A 22,699-nucleotide genomic window follows, 5' to 3' on the forward strand; every position below is an offset into this window, starting at 1 on the left:
AGAATACCAAAGAAATACTCCACATACGAGCAAGAAAGGGACTTTTGTGAGTCAGACCACCATCTTCTGCAAATAAAGATTAGATTTCAACCCAACAGGAAGAAACCACCAATGAACAAAACAGTTATAATTGATCCAGAATACCTTAAACCGAACAAGAGGGTAATTCTCCAGGAAACTGGGCAATCAAATGCAAAGAACTGGAAGGAACTTGTAGAAGTATTGAAAAACACTACGAAATTTGGCAAACCCCCAAGAAAGAGAAAACACAGACGGTGGAACAGTGCATGTGATCAATCAATACAAGCTTGGAAAACTTTCAGTAGAAACAAAACTACAGAAAAATTGCAGGAATTTTTGAGAATACAGAAGAGTCCATCCAAAGGAATACGAAGAGGAAAACGTACATATGATATGAGCCGGCTTAAAGAAATTGAACAAGAATTTATGAAGAACATCATCAGAGATTTTAACAAAATTTTCAAAGACAACCTAACAAGGTATCAGCTACCTAATCTGCGCTTTCGCCGGCCCGATGGATCACTGGAAACCAACCCTAAGAAGAACTGTCAAATATTAGATAAATATTTTTCACTCACTTCTCAACTGCGAGCCTCCGACAGAACAACTAGATTTTCAAGAACCCACTTCCAGTCCCGATCCAAATCCACCATCACTTAAAGAGGTAAAGAAAATAATCAATTCTTTGAAGAACAAGCTTGGGATTCTAAAAGAGCAAAGATTAGGGTGAAGTGTCTGGCTTTAGCGGACGATCGTATCATTCTAACGAACAATAGAGAGGAAGCCAAACTTGCATTAGAAAAACTACACGAAATCTCACAGAAAGCTGCGCTACAAATCTCCTACAAGAAAACACAGTATATGGAAAACAATCCTATAGACAATCTCCCCATTACTACTCAATACGCCGGCCGGAGTGGCCGAGCGGTTAAAGGCGCTACAGTCTGGAACCGCACGACCGCTACGGTCGCAGGTACGAATCCTGCCTCGGGCATGGATGTGTGTGATGTCCTTAGGTTAGTTAGGTTTAAGTAGTTCTAAGTTCTAGGGGACTTATGACCACAGCAGTTGAGTCACATAGTGCTCAGAGTCATTTGAACCATTTGAACTACTCAATACGGGAAGGTAGCACAAGTTGTCTACTTCAAATATCTGGGAGAGACAATCCAACCATCAGGACTGAACCCAGCAGCCAATAAATATAGAATCGACATATTACAAAAGCGTTAAACCTCACTAGGAATCACTTTAATAAGAGATCTATTTCTGTCAATGCGAAACTAAGCCATTACAACACAGTAGTCCTACCAGAAACATTTTATGCTGTAGAAACTGCAGTGATTCATGGCCATATGAGGATCAGAGAGATTGAAAAGCAGGAAAGAAAAATTCTGAAGAAAATATATGGACCAGTGTTTCGGGAAGTAATTTGGATGAAGAGGCGAACTAGAGAGATTTACAAATACATAGAAACAATAACAGACACCATTAGAAAGAGAAGCATGAAATTTTACGGATATATCAGTAGGATGAATAAAAGCTGGCTTACAAGATAAATCTTTGAGATAGTAAACAAGAGCAAAAACAAGACAAAGTAGATCATTGAAGCAAAAGAAGACATTAAAGAACTGATGATCACATAAGACAACATAAATAATAGAGAACAGTTTAGAAACATCATAAAGAAAGATTCTTGAGTTTCTCCCGGCGTATTTGATAGTCAAAATATCCACGGGTGTACTCCCGGTCTACAGTGTCCAACGGGCACAATATTTCGGCGATCATACATGTGTTAAGTCCCATAGTCCTCAGAGCCATTTGAACCATTTTTGATCATACATGTCGCCATCATCAGGTGAACTGACGGACTGAGCTCCTGTGAACGTGCCGGCACGGAGGTCCGTACGCTATGGCTGCTCAGGAGGAACTGGTTTCGGTCGCGGCGGCGGCCGATTTAAATACCCTCTACCGGCGTCGCGCTCACTCCGCCGTCCGTGCCATGGTCGCGCGGTGGAACAGATTGCGACAGCGTCTGAGGTGACGTCGGTGTGATGGCTCTGTCCGCCGTGGTCATCACAACTATACGTTTTCTCGATTTACTCTTGATTAACCCAGTCGCTGGTTCCCAAGCCTTGCTAAGATTATAGACACAATCACGGTTTATGAGGTCGTCATTGGTGCGAATTTCGATGGCCTCTCTAACAACGCCGTCCCAGTATCTCGACGTCTGTACCAGAATTCTCGTGCGTTCATACTCCATAGCGTGATTTTCCGACAAACAATGTTCAGCGACCGCCGACTTGCTCGGATACATCTGTCGAGCGTGCCTCTGGTGTTCACGACATCGATCCTCGACGGTACGCATCGTCTGACCAATATAAGACTTGCCATATTGACACGGAATTTGGTACACGCATGCCTTCCTCAAACCGATGTCATCTTTGGCGCTCCCCACCTGTGCACGAGTTTTATTCGGAGGACAAAACACAGTTCCGACCCGGTGTTTCTTCAAAATGCGGGTGATTTTCCCCTAGAGTGCACCTGTATATGGAATAAACGCAGTGCCTACCTCCTCCCTCGTCATTTCATCCATCTCCACAGGCTGTGCTGTAGTGGTTGGGCGGAGAGCACGTTGAATCTGCCACTCCGAGTACCCAATGCTTCGAAATACATATCTCAGATGTTCCAATTCCTGGGGTAGACTCTCTGCGTCAGAGATAGTGCGCGCCCTATGTACTAGTGTTTTAAGTACCCCATTCCTCTGTGAATGGTGGTGGCAGCTGTCTGCGTGCAAATACAGATCAGTGTGCGTTGTCTTGCGATACACCCCGTGACCTAGGGTGTCGTCAGCCCTTCTCTTGACCAAGACGTCAAGGAAAGATAATTTACCCTCCGTTTCGGTCTCCATGGTGAATTTGATGTTGGGGTGTATGGAGTTTAGATGTGTAAGGAAGTCAAGGAGTTTATCCATACCATGTGGCCAGATGACGAACGTGTCGTCCACGTAACGGAAAAACCAAGTAGGTTTCCATTCGGATGATGACAGGGCTTCCTCCTCGAATTTCTCCATGTAAAAATTCTCTACCACCGGTGAGAGTGGGCTACCCATGGCGACTCCCTCCGTTTGTTCGTAGTATTCTCCATTAGAAATAAAATACGTGGAAGTCAAGACATGCCTAAAAAGTTCAAGGGTCTTCTCGTCAAACTTCTGACTAATCAGTTCTAGTGACTCTCGCAGCTGAGGAAATACGTCGTGAAACTTGTCGTGCGTTGACGAAATCCAAGCCGATGAAGTCAAATATCACCAGTAAAGAGAGGGCGGCCATTCGTGATCTGAGGGAGCGCTCTGAAATTGTTCACCAGTAAAGAAAGGGCGCCGTCACAATCTGTTCCACCGCGCGACCGTGGCGCGGACGGCGGAGTGAGCGCGCCGCGGGCGGAGGGTATTTAAATCGGCCGCCGCCGCGACCGAACCCAGTTCCTCCTGAGCAGCCATAGCGTACGGATCTCCGTGCCGGCACGTTCACAGGAGCTCAGTCTGTCAGTTCACTTGATGATGGCGACATGTATGATCGCCGAAATATTGTGCCCGTTGGACACTGTAGACCGGCAGTACACCCGTGGATATTTTGACTATCATAAAGAAACACACACTTAAACAAGAACGTATGGATAAAAGAACGGGAAAAAGATGGTCGGAAAAACGCAAGAGAGAACTCAGTGAACATATGAAGAGGATTTGGGAAGAACGAAGAAAGAAGAAGATATCATGACTACTCAAGTTCAATCGCTCCCTCAAAAGGGAATAATCGAAAATAATATATTCCTGTTCCTTCAACTGCCTCGTGTTGTGGAGCCAGTCCTATTCCTCGCTATAATCACGCAAATATCACGCCATGTGACTTCCAAGTTTCTGTGCACGACCGGGGGTCCTTTGGCAAATCACTACCAGACTTTCACTCGTTTCCAAATAGTAATTATTAGGTTATGTTACTTTACCTAACTCATTCTTAAGTTTTGCACACCATTGTATTACATGCGTTTCCGCCGGCTGCTGTGGCCGAGCGGTTCTAGACGCTCCAGCCTGCAACCGCGCTACCACTACGGTCGCAGGTTCGAATCCTGCTTCAGGAATGGATGTGTGTGATGTCCTTAGGTTAGTTAGGTTTAAGTAGTTCTAAGTTCTAGGGGACTGATGACCTCTGACGTTAAGTCCCATTGTGCTCAGAGCCATTTGAACCATTCGAACCATAAGTTTCCATTTAAATCAGTAAGGGGCGTAATGCCTCTTTTTGTTCATATGTGAATACGCTTGTTAGTCTTTCTATTGTGTAGATGCGCTAAAAGCCTCAAACTTTCGTTCTGCCAAGATTGGTGAAAATCTTCTGGCTTCGCACGTACATTTCCAGGTCACAGAATTGACAAATTACTTCGGACATCGTGTCATAAAATATAACTCCAGGAACGTTTTCCTGACAAAACGTGCCATTATGTGTTCTAAATTGAAAATATTGACAAATAGTACATATCTGGCATTGTATGTTCTTCCTTTTTTCCATTCATAGAGTGGTGACATCTGCCTGCTGTGTAACATACTGAGAGGCCGGCCGCGGTGGTCTAGCGGTTCTAGGCTCTCAGTCCGGAACCGCGCGACTGCTACGGTCGCAGGTTCGAATCCTGCATCTGGCATGGATGTGTGTGATGTCCTTAGGTTAGTTAGATTTAAGTAGTTCTAAGTTCTAGGGGACTGATGACCACAGATGTTAAGTCCCATAGTGCTCAGAGCCATTTGAACCTTTTTTTAACTTACTGAGAGAAGCGAAAGTTTACCGGTGATCCATAACTAAAAGAAAAAAAGTGTTGCAGTTGTACGTTTGAATTTATCTGTGAGAGTTTTAGTGCTAATGCTATGCTTTTAGCAACGCGAATCTGACACTGAAAACTTCAGCTCTTTCCTACAGGCTCCTATCGCGTATTTATGTAGTTGAAACCTATAAGATAGTTGACCGAGATTCCAGTTGTGATATTTTTGTTTCTGGTGATTCAGAGGGTGTGCTACAGGGTTAGTAGCACAATTCGTTTTTGCGGTCCGTATTTAAGCGAGGGTCAGAATTTTTTTATCGGTTGCATATGGAAAATTTCATTGAAGATTAATGTCCCCATTAAGCTACGGAACCCGGTAATAGGTGCTAGTCCAGGCTGGGTCACGCGCCATTTCCCTCTTTTCCGGTTAGCAAAAAGCCTTCTACCTGCGGCAAAATTGCCTTTAATTCATCTCTAACGTGACAGAATAAACAGCAATTATTAAAGGGGAGCACAGAAGCCCAGTCTTTGCATCTCACTCTGAAGCTCCAGCTGTTTAAAAGCCATTTCCAGATTTACAACCGTAATACGTATCTTCCTTTTTTAATGCATCGAAAACTTATCTCGCACAACGAGATTCTGCGGTTTTTTCATGTGCACGAATAATTCATTTGTAAGCGCTATCGTAGCTTCCAGTACAACTGGTTTGTGCAAACAAGGCTCCAAGCATTTTACAGATACCTCCTCATTTTATATTAGCTCATACATGGAATTGTCTAGTACATGTTACCGGTAATTTGTTGAAACCGTTACTCTTCTTTCAGCTCCATAAGTTTTGCAAAATACCGTCTTCACGACCGTAAAGTGTATCATTATTCTCTTCTCTAACTTAGCCCAACTACGATTTCTTCAATATGTTTGTTGTTGCCATTTTAGATGACGAATACTTGTATCAGATATCTAACACATGCACACAGCAAGAACATGAACATGAGTTGCAGGCCATTGAAGATATTGAAAAGTAAAGGAATGGAAACTCACTTGAAAATGTAAGTAACGGCATTTTATTTACTCGCAGACACTGTTCCTATAAGCTAAGTCCATACTAAAAACAGATTATGTATATAAATACATAAAACGGAAAAGTTAGCAAATATGTTATTTATTACAACGAGCGTTTCATTCTACCTGTCTATCTGAATTGCAGTCGTTACAACATGTTTGTCTATCCCATTAAACTTCCCATCGATAACATTCAGCTTCGCCTCATTGCTCTCCCAGCTTTCCTCGTTCTCGCAAGCAGCTGGTTCAACATTTGTCCCGGTCGTTGTAAGTCTACAGCCTGAGCGTCTAGGTGTCAGTGAAACCCGTCGCTGTCTTCTGTACAAGAGTTTTCAACTGCTTCTGATGCTCACGATTCGTGACGAAACTTATGGTCTTATTCGGAACTTAGTTTGTCATTATGCACTTCTAATTTGGAACATTGCGCTTCCAAAACTGTACGTATCTCCATATTCTGGCTTCATTTTTCATCTGAATTATGGTCCAACTCTTCTAATTTTGCACACTGAGATATTATTTTTGCATTCTGTGGTGTTACTGCGTCAGGAACTGACCCAAATTACAATGCATTATGTCAATGGCAACAGCGCATCACAACGTGGTGCTTGCGTTTCCAAGACTAGAATCTGCAATTGGTGGTTCTCAGGGCGAAGGGATGGTTTCCTTGCCGTCAGCTTGCACTGACACGATGACATCAGCGATGGTATCGGTGTCGAAAGCGGCAACGAATGCTTCTTCGGCAATGGTGTTGGCGAAAGAGATAGTGGCAGCTAGGGTGGCTACCTCAGCGCTCTGCTCGTAGCTGGTTAGTGCGTTGGCATTGGCCGCAATATCAGCAGGCAGCGACTTTTGGCCCCCAGAGCACGGGTTTTGCCTTCCCGTTTGCGCAGCATAGGCAGTTGACCTACCGCAGACAGTGGTGTTAGCTCCGACAAAAGTACTGGTGTGAGTAGACCTGTTGGAGGGGATGGGCGTGCCTTGAAGCAACTGACCTTTCTTCTTGCGCGTCCACTGAGCCACCTGCTCTGATCCCTCATAGGTAAGTAACGAACCAAAGGATCTCTCTCTAGAATCTTAAAAGCATTGTACAGTAATTCTGTAGTGACCTTTATGGCGTAGCTAACGGGAATCAGGTAGCACTGTTCTCACCACTAACGGATCAGCTAAACGCAGCCAACTGTAAAGAGGGACGAACCTCCTGTAGCTGAAGCAGAAAACATCCATCAGGACTGCTCAGTTGATTTGGTGATTATGAATCCATGTCAAGTCACATCATGGTCACCGTATCTGTACTGACTGGAGCAGGTATAGTACCTTGTCTTTTGTCATGTCTGTAGCAACAGTGGACGGAAATCGGGAAAATAAAGCTTGTCACAATTTCCCTGTCAGCCCGGAAGTGGCACTTTCCTGCCGATCTTCAGTCCCCAAATCGAGGAGAGACCAGTCTTCTTTACTTGCAACGCGTGTATGATCAATAAAACAGATGATGGGAGGGCTGTTTAGAAATATAATTTTAAAACTGAGGCAACAACTGCTAGAACAGTTTTGCATGATTGCTTGACACATCATATAGTGAACAGCTTCTTTTTTTTTTTAATTGCAAGTGTTTAACCTATTAAAATAAAACTGAAGGAATAGTCCAATGCTCCGCTGTAGCTGTATTTTTTCAGGTCACTTATAAACCCACACACCGATTTCGTAACTTTTTCGGTTGCTTCTTCTGGTGCTAATATAAATGCTATGTCGTAGGTAGAGAACGCCGCAGTGTAACAATTGGCGTGGCTAATTAATGATTTCAACACTCCTCGACCGATAAAAAACAATCGTCAAATGACCAAAAAGACTATCGTCAATGACAGAAGTCATGTCTGATTTAAGACACGAACTGTACACATTACGACTAAAATACGCTCTTCTCGGCTTATGTCAAGCAACAAAATGTCTCTCGTAGATATTATTCATGGAAGTACTGAACCTGTATGACGACGACAGCCGACACGCTCATGTGTATTTGCCACCAACATAACAGCTGACAACATAAGCTTAGCGACCTGTGTTTTGTGCCTACCGTCCTGGTACTGAAGCGATGACGGGAACTGAACTCAACGGCAGCCATATCACACGGGACTCTCGTAGTTTATGTTTTCAGCTGCGATATTGCGGCTTCGCTGAATAACATCTATGAGGGGCATTTTGTTGCTTGAGATAGGCCGACAAGAGCGTATTTTAGTCAGAATGTGCACATTTCGTGACGTAACTCTAACATGACTTCCGCATTGACGATTGTCATTTCTTTCATTTAACGATGTTTTTACATGAAGTGATGAGTGCTGGAATAATTAACTACCATGCCAATTCTGTAACCTATGACATAACACTTATATTTGCAGTAGAAGATGGAACTCAAATAGTTGCGAAACCGGTTGTATGGATACAGCTACAGCGGACCACTGGACATTTCATTCAATTTTATTTTAATAGTTTTAACAACATTTATTAAAAAACAAGTTATTAACTGTACGAAGTGTCAAGCTATCGTGTATAGCTATTGGGAAAGCAGACTCGTCAAGCGAAAACCACTGTGAAAATCAAAAATGTTTTGTTTAGAATAGTTGCCTAGTCCTTAAAGGTACTTCTCCACATAGTCGCCGCACTCCCTTACACGTTTTCGGTAGCGTTGCACCAACTTCTCAATACCCTCGTCATAGAAGGCAGCCGCCCGTGCTTTCCAACAATTCCCTACCCTGATCTCCAGCTCGTTGCCTGCACCAGAATGTTGTCTTCATAACCTGGGCTCCATGTGAGCAGAGATGAGAATGAGGACGAGGCAATTAAGGGCTGTGTTGTGGGTGATCAAACATTTTCTATCTAAAACGCTGTACAAGCATCTTCATTGCCCCTGCAGAGAGCGGCCGAGAATTGTCATGAAGAAGGAAACGTATGACAATTATGCTTTGTGGGCTGCTTGAAATCAGTCAAAATCGCTCACCAGGCGCTAATTCTTGGTGGGAGAGACCTTTTTCTAGGTATCTTTACGAACTCTCTGTTAGCTCAGAATTGAAAAGAGCGACGTGCGGCAATCGACGGGCATACTGGCGGCACTACCAAACACATATGTGAAAAATTTCATCGGATTTTCTCGGTGGTTTCCTTTTCTGGGCCGGTCGGAACTTACTTTCCGAATAGCCCTCGTATAATTAAACGAAAGAGGACAGTCTGTCCTGGCGTAACCACAAACGCTGAAACGAAGAAGAACGTCGGCCAATGGCGCGCTGAATTCCACCGCGTCGCGCAAGCAGCGACATCCGAAAGAAGTGAGTATAAGCACAACTCCTGCCAGCGTCGGCTCCTGACTTCGCCTCAGTATACTGACTATAGAGGAACGTCTTGGCGGAGCGTGCTACTAGAGCCACTAGAGATCCTTACCGGTTATTTGTCTGGACTTCGTGTATAGCAAGATTATTACTGTTTGCATGTTAATTGCTTCAACTATGTAACACCAAAGTTAAGTATTATGAACTGCTTTATATAGGGTGTTACAAAAAAGTACGGCCAAACTATCAGGAAACATTCCTCACACACAGTGAAAGAAAATATTTTATGTGGACCTGTGTCCGGAAACGCCTACTTTCCATGTTAGAGCTGATTTTATTACTTCTCTTCAAATCACATTAATCATGGAATGGAAACACACTGCAACAGAACGTACCAGCATGACTTCAAACACTTTATACAGTAAATGTTCAAAATGTCCTCCGTCAGCGAGGATACATGTATCCATCCTCCGTCGCATGGAATCCCTGATGCGCTGATGCAGCCCTGGAGAATGGCGTATTGTATCACAGCCGTCCACAATACAAGCACTAACAGTCTCTACATTTGGTACCGGGGTTCGGTAGACAAGAGCTTTCAAATGCCCCCATAAATGAAAGTCAAGAGGGTTGAGGTCAGGAGAGCGTGGAGGCCATGGAATTGGTCCGCCTCTACCAATCCATCGGTCACCGAATCTGTTGTTGAGAAGCGTACGAACACTTCGACTGAAATATGCAGGAGCTCCATCGTGCATGAACCACATGTTGTGTCGTAGTTGTAAAGGCACATGTTCTAGCAGCAGAGTAAAGTACCCCGTATAAAATCATGATAACGTGCTCCATTGAGCGTAGGTGGAAGAACATGGGGCCCAATCAAGACATCACCAACAATGCCTGCCCAAACGTTCACAGAATATCTGTGTTGATGACGTGATTGCACAATTGCTTGCGGATTCTCGTCAGCCCACACATGTTAATTGTGAAAATTTACAATTTGATGACGTTGGAATGAAGCCTCATCCGTAAAGAGAACATTTAAATGAGGATTGACACATTGTTGGATGAACCATTAGCAGAAGTGTACCCGTGGAGCCAATCAGCTGCTGATAGCGCCTGCACACGCTGTACATGGTACGGAAACAACTGGTTCTCCCGTAGCACTCTCCATACAGTTACGTGGTCAACGTTACCTTGTACAGCAGCAACTTCTCTGACGCTGACATTAGGGTTATCGTCAACTGCACGACGAATTACCTCGTCCATTGGAGGTATCCTCGTCGTTCTAGGTCTTCCCCAGTCGCGAGTCATAGGCTGGAATGTTCCGTGCTCCCTAAGACGCCGATCAATTGCTTCGAACGTCTTCCTGGCGGGACACCTTCGTTATGGAAATCTGTCACTATACAAACGTACCGCGCCACGGATATTGCCCCGTGCTAATCCATACATCAAATGGGCATCTGCCAACTCCGCATTTGTAAACATTGCACTGACAGCAAAACCACGTTCGTGATGAACACTAACCTGTTGATTCTACGTACTGATATGCTTGATGCTAGTACTGTAGAGCAATGAGTCGCATGTCAACACAAGCACCGAAGTCAACATTACCTTCCTTCATTTGGGCCAACTGGCGGTGAATCGAGCAAGTGCAGTACATACTGACGAAACTAAAATGAGCTCTAACATGGAAATTAAGCGTTTCCAGACACATGTCCACATAACATCTTTTCTTTATTTGTGTGTGAGGAATGTTTCCTGAAAGTTTGGCTGTACCTTTTTGTAACACCCTGTAGAACTAAAACTACTAATGTTATTTGTTTGAATTGTTGTATAGCATTCCGAGAACGCTGCATCCCATAGGCACCCTATTAGCGATGAGTGGGCAAGATCCTACAGTTCAGTAACATTCAGTAAGATACATTAATTGAAATTAATTCCTCTCAATATATTGAAAAATGAGACAGAAATGTGAGGTAGTCCTGACAGACAACGTAGTTCATAGAAGTGTTCTGTTGCGAAACATGCTAATTGAATTAGTCTGTCTTCATATAAGGCTGTTCCCAGCTTAACGGAAAACAAAGGCTGTGTTTAAAAACGTCGGTAATTTCTGCACTACTACAAACCGCAATTTGAATATGTTCTGGATTCGCCGTCGGTTAGGGTCATAAAGGGTCTCTCCGTGTTTTGTAACCTGGTGTGCCACAAACAACGCAAAGTGCATCCATGTGAACCATGTCGGTTCGTTCTAAGTTCTTATATCTTTGCCTGATGGCGCGATCGACCTCTCTCTAGTAGCCGGGTGGAGCCTCGGTTGCCGGTTAGTTGACTCTTTGGTTCTAGTTTCTTGGAGCGGGATGTTGACCACGTGGGCAGGCAGTGTGACGCTGTCAGGGAGAGAGAGAGAGAGACCAGAGGCACACGTTACGTACGGAGACCTGTTCACGGAACTTACGGGCGCACGATTGTCTAAGCGGCCGGTGGTCGGTAGAGTTGTGTTGGTCGGCAATACTTGGGCCTCAATGTCCATGCAGCCGGTTTAACATCGATTAATTAAGGACGCATAGTTGCTGATGTGGGTGTTGGAGTGCTGTTAATTTTTTGATGTCGTCTGTTCTGCCCTTCATGGGTAAGGTACTCGTTACATAATTGACACATGCGCTCCCGTGTTTGAAGTTGCTCCCGCTACCCTGGATTGCCTGTCGTTCTCCGTCACTTTGTCTCGAATATTAAATTTCTTTTCCTCTCCCATTGTTTGACATTAACTGAGTGTCCTATCAGATGTGTTTTAAAATTTGTTTTAATTGCATTTTGTTCGATGTCTGCTTATTTGTCATTCGGGCCCGAAATTAATTGTGTCATATATTGTAGCCCGCCACGTTTAGTAGTGATAACAGAGGACGAAATTTAGTCTTATTTGTACCTGAGGTTGATGGTTCCCTGACTGATGTAACGGCAATAGAACTGAGTGCGGCCGTGGTAAGCAAACATTAGCGAACCAGTGTACCTTGGTTCCTGAGGGTAATTAAGTACCATAACTCTAGTGAGATTTTGCCCCTTTCAAAAAAATTAATATATACTGTTCTAAATACAACTACCATTGTAGATATTTTGGTTATTACGTTAACGCCCTGTTATACTTTATTGTAAGGTTAGCTGGTTAATCCTCTTAGTAATTCTTAGTGTAGCATTCTTGTTGTAATATGTGAAGTTTGGTTTGGGAATGGAGCCATACTCACATCGAGGCCATCGAGTATTTTCATGTGTCCTATGATTATTATGCATGAATTATATGTCTGCTGTTTGCTCGCGACTTTCCGAGCTCTTCATAGCGTTTGGAGACGCTGCCCCGGGTTCATCGGGCATAGTCTGCCTGCACGTGCGCCATAGCCTCTGAGACGTTGCGGCCTCCTGGCTTCTAAGGCATCCCTCATAAGTTGTTTCTATCTTGTAGCAACCTGGCATTAATTTAACCAGAACTGCCCGTATTTCTAAACCATCTTACTCTGACCTGGTCGGCCGTACCTGCCCCTTCCATGTTTTCCCTGTTTGAACTTTGTTTTTAACGTAATAGTTTTAATATTAGTATAGTGCTCAATTTGTTGGAAGGTATTTTATTATTTTTCAAGTCAGTATCTTCATTATGTCCAAGAGGCGTCTCTGATTCATCAAATATTGGATATTTGCTTTGAGAATTGTTCTTGACACGTTGCATAATGTATTAATATTTAACAGCCCTCAGCTCGTCAGATACCAGTCTTAGGAAATTTCGTGTTATAACACTTTTTGTAAGTTAATTCTTCAATTTCAAGCACCCTCTTTGACCAGCCAAATGCTGTAATTGCAATCTTTATCATCATTGCTGTCATTATTTGCCCAGCGTAAGCGCGTGTTTGAGTTATATTTGATTGTACTACTTGCTTGTTAGTCCTTCCTAAACTGGTGCCTCTTATCCGTTTAAATTAAATAATTAATCCGCAATTGGTTTAATTGAAAAAAATGTTGTAGCCGCCTTAATGCATTTCCTTAATTATTTTATTTTATTTTCTGCTGAAACTTGAGCCGCTGTTAACATTTTAAATCTGTTGCCCGCGCTAACTATTGTCTCTCATCAGTTGCGCTTTCTTAATTACGTTCGTTGCAAGCGGCTATTATCATTTGTATTTTATTAGTCTTTTGGTGTATTGTGCAGTAAAAGATTGTTGGACTGATGTGAAGTAACAAGTGACTTGTGATAAATGGCCTGCACCTTTCCCACGCCCGTTTAGCTGTTACTTTATCCTGGGGCGTCAACTGACATTTCACCGTGGATAATGAAATGATTCTCATAGCCAACACGAACGGGGATGGACGTGGATTGGTTGCTGCTGCCTCAGGCCGGTGGGGCGGCAGGGCATCTTAGCGCACAAGATGGGAGGCCTGCCTTGGTACCAGTTCTTCGAACGAAGGAGAAGTCACGGACCGTCTGTGACTGTGTGGCTGCAGCTAACGTTGAAACATTACGACCCTAAATTTTATGGATTTTCACCACCTTTCATATTTTCTAAATTCATAAGATGGTGAATGTAAAGTCAGTTCACCTCTGCCAACAGATGATCCCCCTTGCATCATGCCATCGCTGGTCTCCTTTGTCCAGAGAAAACTAATGACATTAGGTAAAATGACTATTTCAGACCAAGGACATGTTAATTTAGTGCCAGTCAGATCCACAACTACAATTAATGAACTTGGAATTTTGTAGTAAACTCGAATCTGCAATTGAAATTACGAAATTAATTTAATTCGCCTCTTTTTTGTAATGAATACGGGACTTGATAGCTGTTGTGGCATCACCGTATAAATTTTATATCTTCCAAATAACGCAGTGTTACACCTTGGTCACCACATTGAACTGATACCAGACTTGCAAAGTCTGTATCTACTTATATTTTATTGAGGAACACTGACGTAACAGTTCCCTACGGACTACTTCATTCGACTGAACCGTTTCGCTGGTGAGAAGCGGAGCTGTGACGTTCTTGTCTTTAGTTGAAACTACATAATCCGGTACTAAAATACACTGAAGCAAACAAAAATCGCAGCACGAAAGAAAAATTATTAATTTAGAGTAATGAAATTTCGGAATGCATTTGTCTAGGTAATATATTAAAGTGATTAACATTGCAAGACACAATTAAATATAAGTCCAAGGTAAGCTATTGCAAATGTGAAATACTGATACGTTAATAACCCGTTTAAACGCCAGAACGTTGAATGCAATCTTGCAGAAGTGCATGCATTGTGTTGTACAGGTGTTTTACAGGTGCCGTACAACAGTTTCGTGCCTGTTTCACTTGGTTAGTCAATGTAGCGACGGATAATGCATTTTTTGGGTGACGCTGGAGTTATCAACCGACGATGGCCCATATGTCTACCATTGGAGACAGATCTAACAGGCTAATGCAATATGTCGATCCTTTATGGAGGATGTTGAGCTACAACAGCATTATGCAGGCGAGCGTTATCTTGTTGGAAAACCTCCAGGAATGGTCTTCATTAATGACATCACAAAATGTCGAATCAGCGTTTTCACATACAGTTTTTCTGTCAGGGTGCGTGGAATATCCACGAAAAGACTCCTTCTGTCATACGAAATCACACCCCATCACGGAGACAGCTTGGTTTCAGGCCCTCAACAGGCCTGCTTCGAACCAGCGGCTATCATTAGCACCGAGGCATGACCAGCTTTCATTACAATAAGATACCTGGATCCTGCCCTCCAATGAGGTTTCTCTTGCCACCACTGAAGTCACAGATGGCGGTAGTTTGGGGTCAATGGAGTACACGCTTTAGGGCGTCGGGCTCGGAACTTTCCTTGAGGCAACAGATCTGTAAAAGTTTATTGCGTCAGTGTGGAGCCAACTTTTGCTTGGATTATTCCTACAGATGCAGGACTATGCGGCAGAGCCGTACGCCAAACACGATGGTCTTTCCTTCTGGTAGTGTAACGTGGCTTTCAGGAAGTCGGTTATATTGTGACCTTATATTCTCGTGACCACCTCCTCCAATAGTCATGTACAGTGGCTACATTCCTGGCAAATCTTTCTGCAATATACCAGAAGGAACATCCAGTTTCTCGTACCCCTATTACACGAACTTGTTCAAACTCAGTAAGCTTTTGGTAATAGTATCTTTGTCGCCATACAGGCATTCTTCACTACATTAACACACCATGTCCAGTGTCAAAGGTAACTAATGCTCACGATCATTGTAGCGTGTATTTAAAGGAAACCTATTTAGCATCTCTTTTATGCGACTGGCGCGAAATTTGAATAGAAGGTGTAGGAACACGCCTACCAACTGTCGTTTACGTTACGCAATTCCTTTTTAGCGTTCCGATTTTTTCCATTAGTGTAGATAGTTCCATATTTAATGCTAGATCACAATTCATTACAGCGGTAGAATAATCTTGAGATCATGGACATAAACGACTTTTGGTCAATATTCTACGTAATTTGTAAGACATTCAGTAATATCATTTGTTTGTATCAAGCACTCGGCTTAAACGAAAGAATGATTTTTTGAAGAAGGATAGTTATCACCGCCAGCTGCCGTCTTTGTAAATCATTTACTTGTCATAACAAAGGTTTCCAGTCATCGATCGGATATTCTTGTGCATCAAGGACAGGGATCGTAATGATGTGAGGACAGGAATACTAGCGAGTTTCCAATACGACCACGGATGATGTATAACGTTTTGGTCTTGTATTGCAGACTACTATTCCTATATTTGCAAAAAAATTAATTATTAATAAAGGATCATGATAGTATTTTCATATTACCGCTTTAAACCTTGTCGAATGCTCAGATTTAGATAACAAAGAGTCGCTGGGGCAGTACATAGTTTTAACACAAGATTCTCAATATTGTTAAGGTGATTGTGTTGAATACTGATCTGAACATTATAGTTTGAAACAGTAAAATATGATTAAAAAAACTTAAATGTTGATGGTGGAAGGAAGACATCAACACATTCGTTAGAAGATAAAATTACATTCAGTAATGCTACAACAGCTACGCTCTATCTCTCTCTCTCTCTCTGTCTCCCTCGCTCGCTCGCCCTCTCTCTCATACGCGTTACGACTTTAGAGAACAACTTCCACGGTCCCAGAGAAATCCACTGAGTGCACAAATTCTAGGGGAACCGAGAAATGGGAATACATGCAACAAGCCAGTCAGAAGACTAAGTAAACATTAAAAAAATATTGACTAATTTAGTCGCTTCGTCCATTGCATTATATGAAAGAATGGTTTACAAGTTCATTGCTGCCATGTGAAATGCATAATAAGGGCTTTGCTGCAAATGACAGACGCGGAGAGCCGTCAATACGTGTAGTGGGGCTGATACAAATCGCCAGGCTAGACTTTTTCTTTGTCCCAGTATAGCAACTTCAACATACATCCGCGCTTGAACTACATTACTGTAGTCTCCATCTAGAGCCCCCTCTCCCCTCCCCAACCTTTCCAAACTTACTCAGTTACCAAATTAATAATTATTTCACTTATCCGAAAGCGTCCTATCAAAGTGCACCTTCTTTTAATATGGTTGTTGCAAAATATTATCCCCTCTCTAATTCTATTCAGTTCTGTCTATTCATGTAACTAGGTCATCTTGCTAAAGCACTACGTATCAAAAGCTTCTGTTCACAACGTATCTGTGCACTTCAACGAAGATTTTTAATTTATGTGCGATGTTACTTACCCTTTCTTCGAAAAAAAAATGACCTTCATTACCTATTACTAAAGCTATCAATGTCCAGAACGGATTTCATTACGCAGCAACAAAAGAATTTTATTATTTACGCAATAACTTAAGTCTGACAGGCAGCAAATAAGTTTTAAATCTGTAGTTATCTCTCCAGGCTAATTCCTTCTGTTCCATAGACTTATTTTTATTTAAAAGCAGCAGACAGACAAAAACCTGGCTCTTAAGTTTTGTTTCATTCTTCTTCATTTGGTGGCTATCCGGTTCGGATGTTGGCGATCATGATAGCTATTCTTTCCTTGTTGGTAGCAAAATGGAATAGTTCTATTGAAGACATACCGAGCAAGTATCTGTTAGATCACAATTCATTACAGTGGTAGTATAATCTTCGGATCTTTGACTAAAACAAATTTTGGTCAATGTTATACGTAATTTTAGAGACATTCAGTAATAAGACTTGTTTGGATGAAGCAAGATATTCGTCTTCTTCCAGGACTTCTTTTGCTGTTGGTTTTCCCTCAAAGCATTTTTGTAGCAAATATCTTTTTGTATTCCACATGATATGTCCTCGATATTGCGACTTTCGGCATTTCACTAAATTAATTTAGGTGTAGTGTTGATTTATCTAAACACTTTTACGTTTGTCACTCTCTAGGTCCAAAGTGTTTTCAGGATCCACCGACAAAGGCACATTGCAAAAGAATACAGCTTATTCTCCATGTTTTTTTTTAAGATCCATGTCTCTACCCAATGTAGGAGGACAGAATACACATAGCAGTGCAAAAGTCTGATTGTTGTTCTTAAAATTAGGCTATGGCTTTCTAACACGGCACTCATTTTCTGAACATACTTCTTGTTTTCCCAATGTGAATCTTGATTTCTTGCAAGTTATCTCAGTTTTCATTTAATATGGTCCCAAGGCATGTATATTGTTATACTCTTTCTATAGTTTTTGGGTTTGTGACGAAGTTTACTCCCGCAGTATATCCCTTACTTATGACCATTAGTCGTATCTTTGCGGTGCTTATTTCTAACCCATACTCACTGCTAACTCTTACAATTCTATTTCATAATTATTGTATCGCTTCGATAGTGTCAGCAAATACTATAGTATCATCATCTCATCGATTGTTGTTTAATCTTATTCCATGTATCTCAGTTCCTTCTTCTACTTCTTCCAGGGATGTCTGTTCTCCATCAATACGCAACACCAATGTTTGATTCCATTACAGGTTCTTGATGATCGCATGTCTCTGCCCTCCATTACAGTATTTCTCCTAATCTCCATCAATCTGCCCTGTTTTACTCTATCAAAAGCCTTCTGAAAATCTATTTGGTAAACAAATACATTTATTTTAACATCTCTATATCTCTTAAACAATACTTGTGCACTGAACAAGGCTTCTGTCCTAGCCACAGCATTAACAAGCTGAAACTGATTAGGGTCTATCTGTTCCTCACACAGACTGTACATTCTTCTCTGTACCAATCTCAAAAACAATTTCGAGATATGGCTCATAAAGCTTATCGAACTACGATTTCCACGTTGTTTTGCATTTGGCTTTTTGGCAGAGTAATGAACTCGGATTTCAGCCACTTCGTTGGAATGTTTGCAGATACATAAATTTGATTGAAAACTTTGGTTAAAAATTTTAGGTGATTTTCATCACTCATTTTTAAGTAATCTGCTTCTACTTTATCTGTGTACCAAAGCCTTTCCATCCTTCATCTGACTGATGATTGTTTGAACTTCTATTTGTAGTATATCTGTAGTACTTATTTCATTTCTACTAGAATGAAAACGACATCTTTTGTCATTAAATAAATTTTCTATTCATATTTTCCATGTCTTTTTGTTGTCTTCGAATTCCACCATCAAGTTTCCTCCTTCATCCACTAGTTTTCCAGTGATGGTCTTCCTGTATTTCATTGTTATCTTTTTTCACTTTCTTTTGTACATTGATACTATCATATTTATTTGATAAAATTCGATTTCTTCGCACAGCTCCACTTTTTCATTTTGTTTTGCCATCCTTAATTTTCTTATGATGTCCTTAATTATCTTACAGTATTCCGTTGGGTTTCCCTTATTTAATCTGCTTTCCTCCATTAGATTCAGTATCTCATCCATCATTCATGACTTCTTCTTCCTCCTCTCTTGTTTTATATACTTTTCATTTATTTGCTGTGCAACATTCTGTAATCTGTCCAGTTCTAAATCGACATTGCTACTTACAATGTTTTCTGTATTAATCGACTAGTTGAGTTCCGTTTATATATTCTGCTTTAGTAGCAGGTGTTTCGTCTTCCTTAAATTGTAGATCTGCTTTTTAATTCTCTTCACTCCCTTCATTCTAACTTCAAGAACTACTACAAGCGGTGTGTGATCAGCGTTTATGTCTGTTCCTGGGTATGTTTTTACTGAGGTACGACTCTTCCTGAATCGTTTATTAACTACTATGAAATCAATTTGATTTCCCACACGTTTCCCAGGTCTGTCCATTGGAAACATCCGTGTATACAGTCTTCTAGGTGTAAGTTGAAACTGGTGTTCATAATCACAAGATCGTTTCACACCACAAAATTTTCATGCTTCATCTCCTCTAGAATTCCTCTCTCTTAATTCAAATGGTCCTACCATGTCTGATGCTCTACCTTCCTATACAGTCAAATTAAAGTCTCACATCACGAATGTCAACTCATATTTGTTAAGGTTTCTCAAAATTCCATTTACGTTATCGTTAACTTCTTCTATTTCTTCGTCTTCGAAATGGCTCTGAGCACTATGGGACTTAACATCTCAGGTCATCAGTCCTCTAGAACTTAGAACTACTTAAAACTGACTAACCTAAGGACATCACACACATCCATGCCCGAGACAGGATTCGAACCTGCGACCGCAGCGGTCGCGCAGTTCCAGACTGAATCGCCGAGAACCCCACGGCCATCAGCGGCCTGCTCTTCGTCTTCCTTGTCCATTATAGGGGCATACACTTCTATTATATTTATATCATTGGGGCTACCTCTCAGCTGCTACAACATTCATTATGCTGATACAGGTATGAAACTTTTAAGACATCTTGCTAGTTTCGCAGATAGTATTACACCGACGAGTCTGCTCTTCCTGAATATAGCACTCTTTGTCCGTTCATGTAAATCTCTCCCGTGTTCAGCCATCGCATTTCCCTAATTCCAAGTATCTCTATTACCATCCTATCCGTTTCTTGATCTGTATTAAATATTTTCACTCCTTGACTTATCGATTTGAGTACCATGTCACCACTTTTATTTCTTCTTGCTACCTAATTTTCTTCACAGCTGTGCTCATAGTTGTTATTCCGAGATGCTAATTTTGCCACGAGCATAGTTATGATGATTACTAGGACAAGCCATAAGGTCTTTAATGTACTTGATGTCCAGTGCGTTTAACATCCTTATGTCGTTGACCATCTTCGTGGATGCTCTGCCTTTAGAGGCAGTTTCTCAACTCTAGGGCAAATGAGTGCCCTAACTCATTCCGCTGTTTGCAAGAAAGAGAGGGACTCCCTATCCCTGTAGATAGCATTTGGGTATAAATTACAGCTTACACGCCTTTGTTTCACCAGTAGGGCTAAAAAAATAATTTGTTCATTAATGTTAACAATAACCATGTATATGTACCCTAAAAACATACGTTCCAAATCATTTCGATAAATGAATCGTTCAAATGGTCTTTGGAACTGACTAACTAAATTCGAAAATGTAGTTGCTTGTTATTCGAAAAATCTTCTATCAATACTGCTTAAAATATTCATTGAATGGCATTTTGCTACACACTCGAGGTATATGTAATTAATATTATGTATTTAATATAATAAGGAATTACATTGCAACAGTAAGGCTGCCATCACACATAAGAAGTCATTCGCGTAGAGCCTCGACCTGATCTTACTGCTTCTGTTTCCAGAGACCAGATTCTGTTACAGATTTTTGCTGTAACTGCAGACGTGCAGTAGTGTACCTTTATTTCGGTTGCTACTGATGATAAGTAAGAAAGATTTCCTTTAAAAAGAACAGACCACATGGAACAACGCCTCCAAATTCATGATAAATACATTGTGTCTGTATTTTTATATTAATCTGAATATGTTGACTTGGGTTACATCCACTTTTCGCATAGATATACCTTCCAGCTCCCTGATGGTGCTACTAATTTGGTTGCGTAAGCATTTGTCAGACATACTGAAACGAGTACAGTCCGCCACTTGTTGATTTACTTGCATGTTTTGGATGGCCTCTGCAATGAAACTGCAATGTGTTCATTCTTTATCGAGTGCCGATTGTGGCACAAGTATAAAAAGCTTATGATCTGTAAACAAATACAAGTAAATGAGGTACCAGTGAAATATCGAAAACGTTCATCGTCTTCAGGTCAAGAGTAGTAAATTACTGCATATAAAAATGAATTGTATTATATTTCGGCAAGAATTATGCTGATGTCCTTGCATAATTAAAGTGATGCAATAGACATGCAATATGGGTAGACATATTTCGCTCGTAACGGAAGGAAGTTTAGTCTATGACTCAGAGAGTAGCCAAATACTGTACTAGTGGATCAATTAGTAAACTTCTCAGTTCTGTACCATCATTTCAACATACAGTTAGGAGCTTAGGGTCACTGAATGAAGAACCGATAGCACTGTTTCCGCGTGACCCATTTTCACTAAATATTATGATCATTAGGGATACCTTAGACAGCAACAAATGTCAAGAGAATAAAGCAGTACTGATCGTGTTTTATGACTGAATTATTATGGCAGAAATACTGATAAAATCTTTGAGAGAGAAATCAAATTTCCTTAGAAAGATGTAAGCAGAAGTCCTGGAAACATGAATAAATATGACACAATGCTCAAATGGCTGATTATAAACTCTTTTATGAAGCAGTGGAGGACTCAGGCGTAATCAAATAAGATTTAATTAGAACAAATTCACTTTATGGATTTGCAGTACGATCCGAGTTACAGAAAGCACTTCAAGTAAGAGGGTAGTTTCATAAAAATGCGTGCTGATACGAAATACCTGATAAACAGAATGAAATTTTGAACAGAAACACTGTATTTAGAATATACGAAGAAGGTGCAATATGATAGGATCTAGTTGGTGAAAATCAGTATTGATTAAGGATTAACGGGTTGGTTGAAACAAATATAAAAAGAAGAGAGGCATCTTATAACTACTTTCAGTGCAGTTTTTGGAAAACTAAGCCATTAAAAAAAATAACTGTTTCATTCTCTTCTGGAAGTTACAAATTCCTCAATTCTGGATACTACTGTTACAAGAATTTTCCAGAGCTAGGAGATGAATGAAACAGTTAATCAATTATTATATAGACATGATTAGAAACCCCAGTGACGGAACTGAAAAAAATATATATGTAAGACGTTGCGGGTAATCTTTTATTCGTGAGCTGTAGTCGACATTTGCAGTGGATTCACAATTTTTAACGAGTTAATACGCTGGGAAATCGAAATGAGACAGCATTCATAACTTAACAGACGACTATAGTCCCTAATAAACTTGTCTTTCTTAATCACAAGACATTTTAGACAGATGAGTTTAATTCGGAAGCAGAAATATAACACCCTTTTCAAGCAATTTCCTTTAAACCGTTTGGTTTCCGCTACAAATAAATTTGGGATGGACAGTCGTCCACTCAAACGGCTGAATAAATTTTCCTGTCAGTTGCAGCTACAGAATTCGAAAGCACAACAAAGAATAC

Source organism: Schistocerca americana, chromosome 7, assembly GCF_021461395.2.
Source record: "Schistocerca americana isolate TAMUIC-IGC-003095 chromosome 7, iqSchAmer2.1, whole genome shotgun sequence".
NCBI classification, from domain to species: Eukaryota; Metazoa; Arthropoda; class Insecta; order Orthoptera; family Acrididae; genus Schistocerca; species Schistocerca americana.